At 34.2% G+C, this 6,362-nt stretch overlaps 1 non-coding gene across 1 annotated transcript; it reads right to left on the bottom strand.

Moving 5' to 3' along the window:
• Window positions 1-5,184: 5,184 nt before the first annotated feature.
• On the bottom strand, window positions 5,185-5,291 carry LOC128032237 (small nucleolar RNA R71). The gene has a single exon (XR_008188365.1). It is a non-coding gene; the product is annotated as a small nucleolar RNA R71 (small nucleolar RNA).
• Window positions 5,292-6,362: the final 1,071 nt, after the last annotated feature.

Genomic DNA, 6,362 nt, shown 5'->3' with positions numbered 1-6,362 from the left:
TAACCTTCCAAAATACTTTAAAAATAGTTTACCAGAAATTCCAAATATTTTTAAAACCCATTCCACAGTCGAGTTTTGCAACCTGGCTATGATACCACAAAGTATAATACCCCAAACCCAGCCTAGAAGTTATGGTCGGATCTGGCGTGTCACATTGAAGTGTCTTTCAAAAAATTGGTCTCGTTGGTAAATATTTGTTTCTAAGTTTAAAATGAACCAATTTATTTTTAATTAAAAAAAATAACTAGTCAAAATGTTTGTCTTGTTATCTGATATTGTTTTAATAAGTTGGTCTAAAATCTCAGAAGCTTTTTAAATTCCGTTGTTTAAAAACTCGTGTCTTTGAAAACAATAATTATTAAAAATTCATCTTCTCCTAGACTAGCAGTTTAAAATAAGTAAGCAAAAGCCCAATTTAAAATTTAAACTAACTTTAAGGCCTTATTACAAAAACAAAACCCAACATATAAATTAAATTAAACTAAAAACAAGTGTAAACAGTAGCAGATGTGTGGCCACCTCCAAGTCCCTCGTAGCACCAAATCACCTATGGTTGAGTTTTACCTACACAGTTAAAATAAGAGGGTGAGTTTACGAAACTCAATGTGTAATCCTCTACCAAACAGTCAACCACAACCTCCTTGGGTTCCAAAATCTTACCACTTCATAATGAAACCACATTGCAATGTTCCTTAACAAAATTCCTCGGATTTTTTTGTGTCACTTGGTAAGGCTCCTTGCGGCCTACTACGAAGCTCTATAGCTAACTGGCCCATCTGGTTCTCTAGATTTTTTAGTGTTACTGCTTTGGATCAAAGTGTCATTTTTCGCCATAAATGCCTTCAACAAGCCCTTTAATTAGTTTGATAATTCAAATTGAGGTAGTTTTAGGGCTTGTTGACTAAAAACCCTTAAGAGTGGTTGGGTCTATGCTGTATATTAATGTTAGGTCCATTTCCTTGGTTACTCTAGGAAAATTTCTGATGATTATGTCACAAAGGATTCTAAAAGTTCGACTGTGATCCTTATCCACTTCTATTTTTATATTGATTCCTTACATAATACACATATTCAGGGTTTCAAAGGCAATTCTAGAAAGAATGATCATCCCCACAGTATACGCAAGAAACTATATCATATTGACTTGGTGATTGAGCTGCAAAATTATTAAAACTATTAAAAGTAAATTGTTTTAGCATAAAGGATATAAAAGATACCTGAGCAGATAGTGAAGTGAGAGCATCGACTTCATGAATTCTGATTGCTCGTGTTTCTAAAGCTGCCTGATTTGTCAGCCAATGATAGTTGTTGCTAGCGATCCTCTCAATAATCTCGTGAGCCTCGTTATAAGACTTAGACAAAATCGCACCATTCATAGAAGTATCAACCATTAATCTTATGTGTGCATTGAGAACATTATAAAATGTCTCCAATTGGATGCAATGAGCAATCCCATGATATGGACACTTATGAAGCAATTATTTGAATCTTTCCCATGTCTTGTACAAAGACTCGTCGTCCAGTTGTTGGAAAGTGGTTATCTAACTTCACAATTTTGTGTTCTTGCTTGGTGGAAAATTCTTTACCAAAAACCTTTCCACTAATTCTTACCATGTAGATGTTGAACTTGGTGGCAATGAATTCAGTCATGCCCGTGCTTACTCCTGCAACATGTATGGAAATAACTTTAACCTTAATGCATCTTCAGTCACACTACCTATCTGAAACGAATCACTCACCTCCATGAATAATCGAAGGTGAAGATGTAGATCTTCTGTGGGCATACCACTAAACTAGCCCACCATTTGGAGCATTTGAAACATCACTGGTCTTAATTCGAATTGGGGTACCTCGATATTTGGACTCCTAATTCCCGAATTTAACTCATTGAAGAGTAGACAGTGTATTGTCTATCATCAGCAATAAGGATTTGATTGTGCACATGATTGAATCCATTACCTTGTCCATCATTTTGGTTTCCAAGGTCCATCCCGATTTCTCTTTGAGCTAATATTTCTCGTCTTCTCTATCTAAATGTCCGCTCAATTTTAGGGTCTACAGGTAATAGAATGATGATTCAATCTATGCTAATAAACACCTAACCAATAAATAACAAATAAAGAATTAAGAATAAATTAGTAATGTTAGAAATTAAATAATAACCAAATTGCAAAAATAATTTCACAAAGAATGAGTAAGGTAACAGTGCCAAAAACTTGTAACATGATTTTTGTGCAAGTGTACACAATCATTCATGTAATAAGTAAAACGAGTAATCGTCTCTATAGGGACTATGTATGTTAATCAATTATCTACAAAATTATAAGTAAATAATTTGGTGATAAAAACGCAATAATTTGAGTTATGATGATTAAACTAGATTAATTTAACTAAATGCAAGATTGATCCCTAATGCAATTTTAAAATAAGTATTCAAAATTATCTAAATGTATGAATGGATTTTAGCAACAAAATACAACTTCAACAATCAATAACATGTATAGCCTAGGATAATTACATTAATGAAATCAATTCATTTCCATCTTGCTTAACAGTGTTTGAAAAAACATTCCATGGCAACTTGGTCTTTCATGGGTTTGGAAACCAAATTAAGTTCTTTTAGAATCATTTACTTAGTGAAATATGCATTTTACTGATCATATTAAACTAAGGGTTTCCTAGTATTTATGTGAGATAACAAGGACAAATTAAGTTTGAAACATTTTAATTACATAAACCTAAAAACTATGCAAGATAATAGAGTGAATTGAAGTTATTATGAACCTTCAATTTAGTCCAATTTAATGATCTAAATTAAGCATGCACTTTTCAATTATTGCGTGTACTAGCCATCATCTGTTTAAGATCGCTCAACTAATCTGAATGCATCCAATCATGTATAAATGAAATACATCTTGATTTTAATTGAAAACTTGATCGATTGAGGCACAAACACTTTAAATCTGATTCAAACAAATATGATTGAATTAACACAATCATCCTAACTAAACAGATTTAAGCTATCATTGTTGATGAAAAAATCATAAAACACATGCAAGCATGATTAAATTAAACAACTTGTAAAGAAAGTGTAAACTCTATTTCAATTAAGTAGCCTTTCAGATTTGGATTGAAAGTGTTCCACCGATCCGCCTGTTGCTCTTTTGCTAATTGTTCCTTAAGGTGGACGGCCAAGAGGTGATCTTTTCAAGGTTTTTTTTTTGCTAAAATGGAAGGGAAAATGGAATGGCTATGCGTAGAGAGAAGAGAGAAAGAGAGGGAATAAGAGAATGAATGATGAATGAAGGGATGTGAGGGATGAGGGATGATTTGTGAGGTTAGAGTAGTGTGGTATGTATAGGTGAGGTTGAGGGTGAAGTTTACTAATAATAGGGATTGGAATCCATCCATCTTCTCCATTTCTTGGCTGATCACAATATGTGGAAAGGGAGGTGATTTTGTTGCTTGTTTTGAGCACAAAATCATGTTATAATTGGGCATAGAGTGGACAATTTCAAAGGCAATATTCCAATGCTATTTTCTGATTAAATTGAAACTATAGGGACCTCCAATAAAATATCCCAAAGTAGATTTTTGGGCAACCATATGCTTGTGTTGAAATTTGGCTTGACTCTCCCTTATTGGATGGTTTCATGATCCAATAAATAACAGGACATGTCCACTTTGTAACAACACTTTAGCTGGGTAAATTAACATACTTATGACCCAATTTTGCATGGTTTTGCCATCCAAGTAAGGTGGATGGGTTCATGTCCATGCAACATTATGATAATCTCATATTCCACGGACCCACTACATAACAAAAATTAACCTTAAAATAATTGACATGAAAATAATATAATTTATACACAAAATTCATGTAATAAAGCATAATTTTGCATACTTTATAAATTCATGTCCAATATTAAAATTCCAACAAAATCTACTTTATTTATTCACAATTACTCAAAATTAATATAATTATTAAGTTAAAAGGTGGTAAAAATTCGTAGAAAAATCCTATATAATTTTGAGTTTACAAGGTAGATTGGCAGGTACAGGATGAGGAACGAGAAGTAAAGGAGTGAAGGTTTGCCAGGGAAACGGGTTGGACAATTTGTCAACACGAATGTCATGGCAATTCGAGGAAGATGTCCAATCAGCACTCAAAGCGTATTGGTCTTAGGCCCATTTTAACTTGTACCAGATATATCTACCTGAAAAAGAGGGAAGAAAATCATGTTTTGTTTGATTTATCCTAGGGAAAACGATTATAAAATCCAAAGAGGAAACCCTAATGGGGGAGAAAAAATAAAAAGAAAAAAAACTAAAGATCCTTAGGCAAGAAAATAAAGGGTAGGGACTGAGTAGAGATGGGAAGAGGAAGATGAAAGCAATACCTCTTAGCCACCACAGGACACTACATCACTGGAATGTGGGTTGGATAAGCAGAAGCTATCTTCCTGATTCGATGTGTATAATTACACAATTCACATATCCTTTCACACGGTACAAGTTTTTAGCATCGTTGTCAAGGATCAACAATTTGGAGAAATTTGGTTTTGTTACTATATTTAGTTCCATTCATTTTATTTAACTTAGTTGTATTTAATTTCTATACGTTTGTAGTTAGTTATGAGAAGAGTCATTCCTACTAATGAAGAGTATCCTTTTGACCTAGAGATCAAGAGAACTTTGCAGAGGAGGCAAAAAGAGCTGTAAAATATGGCTAGGAACAAGAATGATCATGGTCTCAATGATGATCCAAATGGTCATGATATTAATCCTCCTATTCATCGTGTGATAAATGATCGAGATAGACAAATTCGGGAACATGTTGTTCCAACTTTGGATGATTTGAATCTATGAATAGCCAGACCACACATACAAGCTCAACAATTCGAGCTAAAAATGGTAATGTTTCAGATGTTGAAAATAGTAGGACAGTTTCGCGGATTACCCACTGAAGATCCAAGACTACAGTTAAGACTTTTTTTAAAAGTTTGTGACTCGTTTAGAAAATAAGGTGTTCTTGAAGACGCTTTACGGATTAAATTGTTCCCATACTTTATGAGAGATCGTACAAGACTGAGGTTAAATGCTTTGCCATCGAGAATGGTGGCATCATAGAATGTTCTTTGCCAGAGATTTTTGCTATGGTATAATCTGTAAAATATGAATGCCAAGCATAGAAATGACATCACATCTTTTCGACAATCAAAGGACGAAATGGTATATGAAGCTTGGGAATGATTTAAAGAATTACTTCGAAAATGTCTGATGCATGGATTCCATAATTGGATGCCAATGGAGATATTTTATAATGGGTTGAATGCACATACGAGGATGGTAGTTGATGCTTCTGACAATGGTACATTGTTGGATAAATCTTATAATGAAGCATATGAGATTTTGGAAAAACTTTCCAACAACGATTATTAATATCCTACCACGGGAGTTGGGACGGGTAAAAAAGTTGTTGGTACTATGGAGCTTGATGCAATCACTTCATTGACAACCCAAGTATCTTATTTTGCTAATATAATCAAAACAATGAAAAGGCCCACTGCAGACCAGGAGATGGAATCAGCCAAACTATCGTGTGGTTATTATAGTGAAGACTATGTGTTTGATGAATGCCAATCAAACCCAGCATGTGTATACTACATGGGTAATTTTAACCGAAATAATAACCCCTATTCTAACAGCTACAATCCAGGGGGGAAGCAGCATTCAAACTTTAGTTGGAATAATCAAGATGCGAGGAATTTAAACAAAGTGGTGAGACATAATGCTAATAGTGCACCGTCTGGTTATAATCATCCTATGCCATGGAAAAATGCCCAACAAAGTCAAGCATCATCTTTTATCTCCATTAAAGCATTGCTAAAGGAATATATGGCCAATAATAATATTGTAATTCAGAGCTAGGTTGCGTCCCTCAAAGCTCTCAAGAATTAACTGGGACAGAGAGCGAATGCTTTAAATTCGAAGCCACAAGGAGCATTGCCAAGTGATACTGAGAATTAAAGAACACAAGAGAAGGAATAGTGCAAAGCCATCAGTATCAGAAGTGGGACACAATTGGATGATGTTGTTCAAGAAATCACTGTAGAAGAGGACAACTCCAAACTCAACCATGGAAAGAATTCAAAATCAACTGAAAAGCATACTCCACTTGAAAACGGTAAATGAAAAAATGTTACAGCAAAATCAGATCATGTTGCCAACAAAAATGCCACAGGAAAATAATATCAGCAACCGGAAGGACAATATTAGCAATTTGGATGGCCACCTCTACCTTTTCTTCAGTGATTCCATAATTATAAATAGGATGTTCAATTCTAATGATTTTTGGATGT

The sequence above is a fragment of the Gossypium raimondii genome, chromosome 8, assembly GCF_025698545.1.
Source record: "Gossypium raimondii isolate GPD5lz chromosome 8, ASM2569854v1, whole genome shotgun sequence".
In the NCBI taxonomy this organism is placed as follows: domain Eukaryota; kingdom Viridiplantae; phylum Streptophyta; class Magnoliopsida; order Malvales; family Malvaceae; genus Gossypium; species Gossypium raimondii.
Note: the sequence above shows the minus strand (reverse complement) of the source record. Positions and strands in the feature narration are given on the sequence as shown.